The sequence below is a fragment of the Macaca thibetana genome, chromosome 5 (assembly GCF_024542745.1).
Source record: "Macaca thibetana thibetana isolate TM-01 chromosome 5, ASM2454274v1, whole genome shotgun sequence".
Lineage (NCBI taxonomy): Eukaryota > Metazoa > Chordata > Mammalia > Primates > Cercopithecidae > Macaca > Macaca thibetana.
Genome location: NC_065582.1, coordinates 25,742,552 through 25,755,670, shown reverse-complemented (window position 1 = coordinate 25,755,670; position 13,119 = coordinate 25,742,552). Strand labels below are relative to the sequence as shown.

The window sequence follows — 13,119 nt, the reverse complement described above, 5'->3', positions numbered from 1 at the left end:
ATAACTAACTGCAATCCCACATTTAATTTTTATATAAATGAATTTTCTCCACAATGAGATTACAACAATTTAGAAGCAGTGGTCATATTTTGCACTTCTATTCCTCACAGTTTTTGGCAGAAATATTCATTTGATTGAATTTCTTAAATTAAAAAAAAAACTTGGAAAAATATAATGTTAATTTTATCTCTACAAAGTTTCTGAAAAAACAAAGTCTATAAAATAACTAGCATTATCACCAGAAAGTAGAATTATTTCTAAGCTAAAATTGCTTATTTAAAATACAAGAAAAATAGTCTCTTTTTATAGGTATTACCTTATGAAGTATAATCCTCTCTTAAGAGAATGGAAATAATGGGCTGCATAAGATAGCTGTGATTTTTAAAACGTGTTTGTTAAAACATGTGTTTAAATCTATTCTAGCCAGAGGAAATTAGTTGAGCTCCCAGAGCAATTCCCATTCCAAAAGCAGGGGGTCTATTTTGATCATCTCTTAAACCTTTAGAGAGAACTGTACTAATTCTCCATTGAAAACTGGACAATTATTCGACTGGGACCATTGTGGAGGGTGAGATGCTTTGTTAAACCAGTTACTCTCTCCTCTGTATGGTTCCAGAAAAGCAAAGCCACTGTTGATTGAAGGGATAAAAATGACCTATTTACAGAATGTAAAACAGTAACTAATTTCTGATCATATAATCCTAGGTGTAAAAGATTTCATGCTGGATTAATGAGCACTTTCGTCCCCCAGACAGTCCAAGATAAGATCTATTTTACTTTAAAAGTTTCTCAAAAGAAGGGATTTTCAAAGTGCTATCTTCAGTTATTCCTGTGCTTAAAAACTCTCACAGCTTGAAAATCTACACTAATAACAGTCCAGGTTTACTATACATTTTAAAAAATAATTACAAAATAAAGAATTGGCCACCTTTTCTATAAGACCTCTTCATATACAGTACATGAAGAATAATAATTATCTCACTATGTTTTCCTTTTCAAATGCAAGTATTCTATTTCCTTAAATTTTTTATCAGAGACGTTATTACTGAGAATTCTTCACCATAATTTGTATTTATCCTTGCACCTTTCCCACATATTCCAGATTCTTCATTAACTGACACAACCACAAGCATTCAGAGTAATCAGGAAGAGCATGACCAAAGCAAGAAAACACTTCTTCTTGACTTTTAAAAATCGTTCCTGGATTTTACTGATCTAAGCTCTAATAACACCTCCATGATACCCAACTTGGGTTTCTCAGACCTGTAGAGAGTGAATGCAGTAAAGAAGAAACAGAAGACTTGTTGTGAAATCCTAATGATGATCTATACAACAAATCCCTGTGACAAGAGTTTCCCTACATAACAAACCTTCACACATACCCCTGAACCTAAAGTAAAAGCAAAAAAAAAAAAAAAAAAAAGAAAAAGAAAATGTAAATTCACCCCTGATAGAACTGCACAGGTCATATGCAACACCAAATCTCTTTGCCATTGTTCACACTTAGGAGCTGATATATGGACACATTCAACAGAAGTTTCCTATTAATGTAAAATTGTTGAAAGTTTTAATGTTATTTGAAAATTTAAAAAAACCTATTGGAATTGAAGAGATACATACATAGGTAGCTAAATGATTACTTATTTTAAAAATTGAGAATTGATTATTTTTATTAAATGAGGTTTCTTTTTAGGGGAAAAACTCGATTATTTCCTTGGGGAAAAATAATAATGTAAATGGTAGAATTTGAAACAAAATGAAACCACCGGGGCACCATTTAAGTTTAAGATAATTATTATTATTATTATTATTATTTTTATTTTATTTTATTTTATTTGAAATGGAGTCTCGCTCTGTGGCCCAGATTGGAGTGCCGTGGCGCAATCTCGGCTCACTGCAAGCTCCGCCTCCCGGGTTCACGCCATTCTCCTGCCTCAGCCTCCTGAGTAGCTGGGACTACAGGTGCCCGCCACTATGCCCAGCTAATTTTTTGTATTTTTAGTAGAGCTGGGGTTTCACCGTGTTAGCCAGGATGGTCTCGATCTCCTGACCTCGTGATCCACCCGCCTTGGCCTCCCAAAGTGCTGGGATTACAGGCGTGAGCCACTGTGCTCAGCCAAGATAATTATTTTTTGTAAATCTCCTACATAATCTTTATTTTTGCTTCACAATATATGTTAAAATTTGTCTTTCCAAAGTTTTCCCTTTTTATGTGATTCTTCACCAATTTCAAGATATTTTTGAACTAATTTATGCCCTTGGAATTACTGGAAAAGTTTCTAAAATCTGTTCTAACTCTTAAGTATGTTCTTTATGTTACCATACACAGCACTTAAGTTGTTCAAAATACTGGGATAATAAAAATTCCCTGATGAAGGGCACTTGTAATGACTATTATGCCACTGAATTCAGAAACTTAGACCCTTTTTTCCATCTAGTCGATCCCTCCATTCATTTACTATAAGGGGATACAGCCATGATTTTTTCTGGTGTGAAAAAAATCTGCTTGAAGGAAAAGCCAAAAAAAAAAAAAAAAAAAAAGCTGCAAGTGTCTAAATAAATAACCTGTAATACAGGTCTCTTAACCTACTGTGTCTGTCATAGAAAACTACTTATGGGCAAAGGGACTATTTTATCTCAATATCAGAAGGCAGTTTGTAAAAGAGGGGAAAATCTATTTGCTTTATATTGTGTTTCAGAAACTGAAATAGCAAAATTTCAACTTTGAGATACTGAAAAGGATTATAAATTTGAACGTTTAGGAAACATTCAATTTAATGTCATTCATGATTTTCTACATAATAGCCTTTGGTTGCTCTGGGTCATGCGAAATAAATAAGTGTTATATTCTAATCCATCTAAATCATATAGTGCAAAAAAAAGTTATAACTTAATACATCGAAATCATATAGTGCATATCTCATCATGATGAATATGATAATCCTTGAATGTATAATCTAAGTATTAGTAACAAGATAAAATTACTCTGTATCCTAAAGATGGGCAGTATTTAGCTACTTTCATAAAGCCTGGTAAAACCAAATGTATTTGTTCACTGAAATGGAGGTACTAAAATTACCAATATATTTGCCAAGGTCAAGTCAGCATTACTGATAGCACTGCCCTTTTACCAAATGATAAGATTCGTATCACAAGCCATTAAAATATTATCCAATAGATACAAGGAAACAGAATTAATCTAAAAAAGAAATGTCTTTTCATTATTCATTGAAACTGAATAAAACTAAGATAAAACAAAGTTTGAAAAAAAAAATCAATTAAGCCTTCCATTAAAACAAAATTAGACTCTAATTCCAAATGAGAAAAGGGATTTTCTGCAGCAGAAAGTGTTCTTTATTTAAAGAATAAAGATAAAAATAGATGAACTTACAAAATACAGCAGTCTTGTTTAATCACAGCAGGACAGTTGAGTATATTCTCTCAGAGTTCTTTTGGGGTACATTTCCTGAAAACAAAAATTAATGTTAAGGCCAAGCTTAAAAATAACCATAAGGAAACTATGGTTTTTTAATGGAAAGATCACACAAATGTTGTAGAAATTTGGGGCCTATATAAGTAGTCTTTAAAATATAATATAATACTGTTCTTAATTTCATTTCTGCCAATATTCAGATCATGTGAAAGAATTTATATAGATTTCTATATGGTTACAAAATATCTACATACTTCATAATAAGAAATAAACTGAAGTTTTATTTTCTAATAGAGAATTTCAAAATAATCTCTTCTGGCATAAGATAAGAAGGGTTGTTTGTGCCATTTATGTGATGCCAAACAATGTAAGACACTCAGGAACCTCTCCAAAGACAGAGGCAAAATTTTAAAAGTCAAACTAGAATATCTGGTTTCAACTTGATCCAGTTGTTTGATAAAATACAGTCTGAATTTGCCTCAATGTTTTGAACATAATGAGGATGAATAAAAGGATGCGGTGATTGAAGGATCAGCAACAGTTTCACTTTTGGATCCTTATGAAATCTAAGCAGTACATCGGGGGAAATATCCGCAAGTCATGTACTTCACTACCTCTATTATCCCTCTGTATAAAACAACGCCAACTATTTTATCTCTTGTTTTAGGATCCACTCCAATAGAAGACATACGTGGCTACAATACTAAATTGCCTTTGTTTAGTTGAAAGGGCTAAGGATACAATTGTGTGTATAATGAGCTGGCATCTATATCTTATAATCTCTCTATATTCTTTTTTTTGTATGTAGGATGATCACAAGAAGGTATCTTAACAAACTAAAGTAATAGGGGATATTATTGATCATTTTTTCAAAGAATGTATACAGTAGCATTGTAGTTGCAGAGAAAATATGACATTTTCATATCAGAGTTGTATCTGTTTATGAAGTCAATGTACATAGCATTAAAGTACAAATTGTATAATAGTTATTTAAAATGAGCTTGTTTATAGAATTAATAAGTTGATATACAAAAGTCAACTGCTGACACTGGGAACACACTGTAACCACATAAGGTAAGAAAACTAAATTCAAACTGTATATAACACATTAAAAATCAGATCAGTCAGAGAAACAACAAAAACAACAAAATATTTCTACAAGAAAAGAATACATTGCATAGAACCTTAAAAATTTCCATTAATTTTTAGATGATTATCAACTCAATTTTTTAAATGGGTCATTGTTATTATTTCCATTTCCACTGTTTTTTAATAAATTATGTATTATAATTTTTGAACAAATTATGTATTTTCAAATTCTGAAAATAAGATATTACCAATCAAATACCCATTAAACAATTGCAAATAAATTTGACAAAGTAAAGAATGATATATTTCATTGGCTCAGGATAGTGAGGCCACTGTATTCCAGCTTTAACTGTGGCTACCTGCAGTTTTGCTTATTTAAGCTGAATAACTTGGAACATTCTCTATTGCAATGGATTTTATTTTTACATATTATATAGTTTAATGAAATTTATATATTAAAATCCAAGTTCCAAATACAAAGTATTATGAAATATCATTGGGTGCATTAGCATAATGAAAACAAACAGGAACAACAAATCCCAAACATTATGTTGTCATTGGTTGGATGAAAGAGATTAGGATTATGTATTCTACTGCTTCATGATTTTAGGTTTCCCACATGGCCTTTTGAAAGCTTAATAACTTGATGCTTTCTCTCTACATAGGTACCTTTCTAACATTTACATCCTTTTGTGTAATATGGCATGAAAGACAATAAAGAAAGAGAGAAAGAAAGGAAAAGAGAGAGGGAAGGAGAGATAAAGAGAAAGAGGAAAGAAAGATGCATACTTATGTATATGGGGAAAGGAGGGACCTCTAAACTGTGGTCAGCACTGGCATTCTTACATATTTGGGCATTTGGTGAGATAGGTGCCACAAATCTCTTTGTATGAATGACTTAGGTGAATCATGAGAAAACTCTAATAAATAATTGTATAGGTACATCTATCCCAGAAATAAATTATTCAGGGAGGGGTAGGGGGGATATCAAAATTTAAGCAACAGATGGTGCATAACCATTAGACATGAGATTTATCTTTCAACACAATCTCCCTAGACTCATTGCATATTCTTTTGGAAAGAACAAGAATGTAAGTAAAAAGTGAAATACTGGACTGCTTTGGTTATTCAAATCGAGCATAACACTTCTCAGGGTGGCCCACTCATTTTAAACATCATTTTAATTTTTATATAAAAACCATAACTGTTTAACCCAAAGTAGGAGACTTGTATATTTATTAAAACAAACTTTCCAGTAGAGGGGATAAAGCATTCCATTATAATAGGGTCATTATACATTATTGCACTGGGGCTTATAAAGGAGGGAAAAGTTGGTAAACTAAATATTTGTGAATCGAAAACCAGTGTTGATTTAATAACATACATGATAACCTTGGCTTCTGAACAAGTAGACTGAGGTTCAAAAAATATGTTTATCTACATGGCAGTCAATTTATCTATCCATATCAATAAATCAAATGATTAACCAATCAACCAATCTGTTGTTATATGTATGTACACATATATGTATATATATTCATAAAAATAAAAACATCTCTCATTGAACTTAATGCACTGGTTATATTTAATATATTTTTATTGCAATTCACATTATTTTCTTATTGTTTATTGTAACATTAAGGTTTTTCTGAGTTCCCTGTTTAAGTAAAAGATGCTTCCAATTTAAAGCAGTGTGTAGAGGGAAATTTATAGCACTAAATGCCTACAAGAGAAAGCTGGGAAGATCTAAAATTGACACTCTAACATCACAATTAAAAGAACTAGAGAAGCAAGAGCAAACACATTCAAAAGCTAGCAGAAGGCAAGAAATAACTAAGAGCAGAGCAGAACTGAAGGAGATAGAGACACAAAAAACCCTCCAAAAAATCAATGAATCCAGGAGTTGGTTTTTTGAAAAGATCAACAAAATTGACAGACCACTAGCAAGACTAATAAAGAAGAAAAGAGAGAAGAATCAAATAGACGCAATAAAAAATGATAAAGGGGATATCACCACCGACCCCACAGAAATACAAACTACCATCAGAGAATACTATAAACACCTCTACGCAAATAAACTAGAAAATCTAGAAGAAATGGATAATTTCCTGGACACTTACACTCTTCCAAGACTAAACCAGGAAGAAGTTGAATCCCTGAATAGACCAATAGCAGGCTCTGAAATTGAGGCAATAATTAATAGCCTACCAACCAAAAAAAGTCCAGGACCAGATGGATTCACAGCTGAATTCTACCAGAGGTACAAGGAGGAGCTGGTACCATTCCTTCTGAAACTATTCCAATCAATAGAAAAAGAGGGAATCCTCCCTAACTCATTTTATGAGGCCAACATCATCCTGATACCAAAGCCTGGCAGAGACACAACAAAAAAAGAGAATTTTAGAACAATATCCCTGATGAACATCGATGCAAAAATCCTCAATAAAATACTGGCAAACCGGATTCAGCAACACATCAAAAAGCTTATCCACCATGATCAAGTGGGCTTCATCCCTGGGATGCAAGGCTGGTTCAACATTCGCAAATCAATAAACATAATCCAGCATATAAACAGAACCAAAGACAAAAACCACATGATTATCTCAATAGATGCAGAAAAGGCTTTTGACAAAATTCAACAGCCCTTCATGCCAAAAAAGCTCAATAAATTTGGTATTGATGGAACGTACCTCAAAATAATAAGAGCTATTTATGACAAACCCACAGCCAATATCATACTGAATGGGCAAAAACTGGAAAAATTCCCTTTGAAAACTGGCACAAGACAGGGATGCCCTCTCTCACCACTCCTATTCAACATAGTGTTGGAAGTTCTGGCTAGGGCAATCAGGCAAGAGAAAGAAATCAAGGGTATTCAGTTAGGAAAAGAAGAAGTCAAATTGTCCCTCTTTGCAGATGACATGATTGTATATTTAGAAAACCTCATTGTCTCAGCCCAAAATCTCCTTAAGCTGTTAAGCAACTTCAGCAAAGTCTCAGGATACAAAATTAATGTGCAAAAATCACAAGCATTCTTACACACCAGTAACAGACAAACAGAGAGCCAAATCAGGAATGAACTTCCATTCACAATTGCTTCAAAGAGAATAAAATACCTAGGAATCCAACTTACAAGGGATGTAAAGGACCTCTTCAAGGAGAACTACAAACCACTGCTCAGTGAAATCAAAGAGGACACAAACAAATGGAAGAACATACCATGCTCATGGATAGGAAGAATCAATATCGTGAAAATGGCCATACTGCCCAAGGTTATTTATAGATTCAATGCCATCCCCATCAAGCTACCAATGAGTTTCTTCACAGAATTGGAAAAAACTGCTTTAAAGTTCATATGGAACCAAAAAAGAGCCTGCATCTCCAAGACAATCCTAAGTCAAAAGAACAAAGCTGGAGGCATCACGCTACCTGACTTCAAACTATACTACAAGGCTACAGTAACCAAAACAGCATGGTACTGGTACCAAAACAGAGATATAGACCAATGGAACAGAACAGAGTCCTCAGAAATAATACCACACATCTACAGCCATCTGATCTTTGACAAACTGACAGAAACAAGAAATGGGGAAAGGATTCCCTATTTAATAAATGGTGCTGGGAAAACTGGCTAGCCATAAGTAGAAAGCTGAAACTGGATCCTTTCCTTACTCCTTATACGAAAATTAATTCAAGATGGATTAGAGACTTAAATGTTAGACCTAATACCATAAAAACCCTAGAGGAAAACCTAGGTAGTACCATTCAGGACATAGGCATGGGCAAAGACTTCATGTCTAAAACACCAAAAGCAACGGCAGCAAAAGCCAAAATTGACAAATGGGATCTCATTAAACTAAAGAGCTTCTGCACAGCAAAAGAAACTACCATCAGAGTGAACAGGCAACCTACAGAATGGGAGAAAATTTTTGCAATCTACTCATCTGACAAAGGGCTAATATCCAGAACCTACAAAGAACTCAAACAAATTTACAAGAAAAAAACAAACAACCCATCAAAAAGTGGGCAAAGGATATGAACAGACATTTCTCAAAAGAAGACATTTATACAGCCAACAGACACATGAAAAAATGCTCATCATCACTGGCCATCAGAGAAATGCAAATCAAAACCACAATGAGATACCATCTCACACCAGTTAGAATGGCCATCATTAAAAAGTCAGGAAACAACAGGTGCTGGAGAGGATGTGGAGAAATAGGAACACTTTTACACTGTTGGTAGGATTGTAAACTAGTTCAACCATTATGGGAAACAGTATGGCGATTCCTCAAGGATCTAGAACTAGTTGTACCATATGACCCAGCCATCCCATTACTGGGTATATACCCAAAGGATTATAAATCAAGCTGCTATAAAGACATATGCACACGTATGTTTATTGCGGCACTATTCACAATAGCAAAGACTTGGAATCAACCCAAATGTCCATCAGTGACAGACTGGATTAAGAAAATGTGGCACATATACACCATGGAATACTATGCAGCCATAAAAAAGGATGAGTTTGTGTCCTTTGTAGGGACATGGATGCAGCTGGAAACCATCATTCTCAGCAAACTATCACAAGAACAGAAAACCAAACACCGCATGTTCTCACTCATAGGTAGGAACTGAACAATGAGATCACTTGGACTCGGGGAAGGGGAACATCACACACCAGGGCCTATCATGGGGAGGGGGGAGGGGGGAGGGGGGAGGGATTGCATTGGGAGTTATACCTGATGTAAATGATGAGTTGATGGGTGCTGACGAATTGATGGGTGCAGCACAGCAACATGGCACAAGTATACATATGTAACAAACCTGCACGTTATGCACATGTACCCTAGAACTTAAAGTATAATAATAATAAATAAATAAATAAATAATAAATAAATAAATTTTATTGTAAAATGCAAAAAAAAAAAGATGTTTCCAGTATGATACAAATTACATAAATGCAATTAGCAATTACCCATTAATAATTCAAAACTAAGTATTAATGAAGGCTTAACGATTTTTATATAATGATCCATTCTTTAAATGACAGGAATTGTTAATATTTAGTGCAGAAATTTAATCAGTATAAAATTAAATGCTGTGCTAAAATTTGCTTCTTCCCAGTATAAAAGTATTATGTGTTATTATGTTATATTTTGCTATTTTTCCTAAGTACTATAAGTGCAATAAGATTTACAATTAAACTGTCAGAAGATAATTATTGAAACAGCTTATTTTATTATGATAAATAGTATTGAGACAAAAAATAATGGTAAACTACACACACACAATAAAACGTTTGGAACATTGCAAAAATTTTGGAGAATTCAGAGTGAATTACCAAAAAAAAAAAAAAAAAAAAAAAAGGCAGAGGAAAAGACTTCAGAGCTATTAACTTTAGCAGAATATAGTACAAATCGTCACTGATGGAACAGCAGATGAAATTATCTCCCACTGCCATGTCAACGACTACTGACCTTCTGACCTTCAAGAAAATCTAGGAGACAAAAACAAATTCTGAAGAATCATCAAATGAAATGCATTCCCTTACAATCTCAGAAGGTGGACATATTTTTAAATATTCAGCAATGAGCCACTCTTGCTGAAGATTTTGAAACTTACATAAGAAAGTTTAAATTTACGAAAGACAGAGCAGGAAGGAAGTTTGAGGGTAGTTATTTTATTCTGATATTTTTCAGATAAAAAAACTCATATGTTCTGGTTACTACATGCAAAGGGTCTTATATTTCTTTTCAATTTCTTCAGGGATAAAAAACATCAACCGTTACTTAAGAATGGACAATAATCAGTCATGAGCAATGAGGAAACGTGAATAAAATAAACGGGACAGCAATCACAGTGTTAGATATTTACAATGAAAATCTAATTTGGAAAAATCAGTAACTACTTTTGTTGAAGAATAGAGACTAAATGAAGATATGGCATGTTGTTGTTGAATATATAATATACATAATTTTGATTTTGGCAAGGCAAATGTGTTCAGAAGATCATCCAAGAAAGTTTATGAGAGTGATAATGGAAATTTTCTGCATTTGGCAGAGACCACAGTAAAACTTGATAATATTGTGAAAGAATATTTATTCAGACTACAAACATTGGCATCAAGTAATATGACACAACATTTAAGAAACTATATACAAAACTGAAGAGACATTGCAGAAATGAGTCAAGTCATTTTCAATAAAAGAAATGCTAAATGTTATTCAAATTATTTTGGATACAGTTCATGGAGTAAGTTTGGTATAACAAATTATAAATATTGTGAATTTGATAACTCAAAATTTTCAATACCTTAAAATAAATATTTCTGAGAAAATTTTCCAGGAGATGAAACAATAAGATACAATTTTTATGGATTCTTAAAATTCAAAATCTAGGAATAAAATAATTCAAAGATTTGGAAGATGCCATAGTTCCCACAGATATACACAGAAAGCAAAAGATTTCAGTAGAAGGTACATAAAAGACAATTCTAAGGAATTCCACATTTGAAAATTTGCTCTCCCATCTCTAATTACGAATACTTTAGAATAGAGAAAAACTTTCTTTGGCTATCACTGATCTTTTTTTGTAAGGTTTAAAATCTAAATAACGTATCTTTATTTCATCAAACTTTAGATGATATTGATAATTTATCAACCATAAACATGAAATAAAGCATTATCAATAGTTAATGGGAAAGTTAAATTAAGGCCTTCGTATCTCCAAAATCTCAAAACTGTCATGTAAAACGTTTACAAATTTCTTTTTTTTTTTTTTTTAATTTATTTATTATTATTGTACTTTAAGTTGTAGGGTACATGTGCATAACGTGCAGGTTTGTTACATATGTATACTTGTGCCATGTTGGTGTGCTGCACCCATCAACTCATCATTTACATCAGGTATAACTCCCAAATTTCTTAATAGTAACCCATCATCATAATAAATGTATAAATTCTAGAATGCTAGAAAATAGCATACTTTCCAAAATATCTGCTTTTAAATTTATTTCCTAACTATGCATGCTGTACTAAACAAAATTAACATTTTAGCACAGGAGTCTGCAAACTTTTTGATAGAGGGCAAAAAACCATTGCACTGAATATTCTTTTTCATTTGCATGTGTTTATGTGCACAAGTGTGTGCTTGTGTGTGTGTGTGTTTACAATCCTTTAAAAACAGAAAAATCATTGTTAGCTCAAGGGCCATATAAAAGCAGGCCATAGTCTCTAGTCTCTGTTACAAGAGTTTTGTTGTCTCTTACAGTAGCCACTAGTCACATGTAAATTTAAATTTAAGTAGTTAAAATTAAATCAAAGTTTAAATACTCAACTTCTTAATAATTACAAGTACTCAGTCACTTGTGGCTAGTAGCTATCATCCTGAATACCATACAGAGAAAGCATTTCCAGAAAGTGCTATCAGACAACACTGTTGTAGAGAAAAATATACATGAGAACCAAATGTGTGTGTATGTATGCATACCCTTTAAATTTATTAGGCAAAATAAAAGCAAGAACGGGCTAGATCTCTTGACATTGATGCTAACTTATCCCAAGTAGAAAATGCCAAAACTAAGAAGACGTAATTGACTATGAATTCCGTTGTTACTATCTTTTATACAAAGTTAAAATCCATATAAATATGCCAAATCAATGTCTCTTTTAAATAATAGAATAGGCCGGGCATGCTGGCTCATGCCTGTAATGCCAGCACTTTGGGAGGCCAAGGCAGGTGGATCACTTGAGGTCAGGGGTTCGAAAACAGCCTGGCCAACAAGGTGAAACCTCATCTCTACTAAAAATACACAAATCAGCCAGGCATGGTGGCACATGCCTGTAATCCCAGCTACTTGGGAGGCTGAGACAGGAGAATCGCTTGAAGCTGGATGGCAGAGGTTGCAGTGAGCCAAGCTCGCACCACTGCATTCCAGCCTGGGTGATAGAGTGAGACGCAATCTTGAAAAAATAAATAAATAAAATAAATAAGTAAATAAACAATAGAATAATTTCTGCTTTCATATAAATTTTTGTAATAATAAAAGATAATTTTCGTCTTATTTTAGGTCAAGGCTTATCCCTTTTTAATGGAAACACAAGTTATCTAGGAACATTTTAAAAGGTGAATTTGGCCTCATTAGATCTGAATTGGGCTGTAAATTCTGCATTTCTAGTAAGTTTCTAGGTGATGCCGAAACTTCTGTCCATAGACACAGTATGCATAGCAAGTTTCAGTATGATGCATTCAATTTGGTGACTATAAATGAAGCTATGTAAAACACCCAATTGATATTTACTAAAGTTTATAAAAATATGTATTAATGAGAAATCCGCCAATCAGGAACTAAAAACATTAAGTGATTTTTTAAAAATCTAGCATGACACTTACTGAAGTTCTGTAAAATATTTATAGTAGTAATTTACCAAATACTTCAAAAGTGTTTCTCAGAATGTACTCAAATGTCTTCAGTATCACTTGCCAAATATAATATACCTTCTCAATACTGAAGTTACGAGAAACAGCTGTCTGTAAAAAGACTATCAAATGTATCAACCTTTAATGTAGAAAATTCAATCTAGAACATGTAAGCA

General features: G+C 33.1%; 1 protein-coding gene across 2 annotated transcripts in view; it reads right to left on the bottom strand.

The window, feature by feature from the left end:
* MARCHF1 (membrane associated ring-CH-type finger 1) overlaps positions 1 to 13,119 on the bottom strand; it is an 828,885-nt gene that overhangs the window by 552,433 nt on the left and 263,333 nt on the right. For both annotated transcript variants that reach the window (XM_050791815.1, XM_050791816.1), the window contains exon 2: positions 3,392 to 3,466. The gene's annotated coding sequence lies outside the window, so the exon portion shown is untranslated. The remainder of the gene's footprint in view (positions 1 to 3,391; positions 3,467 to 13,119) is intronic.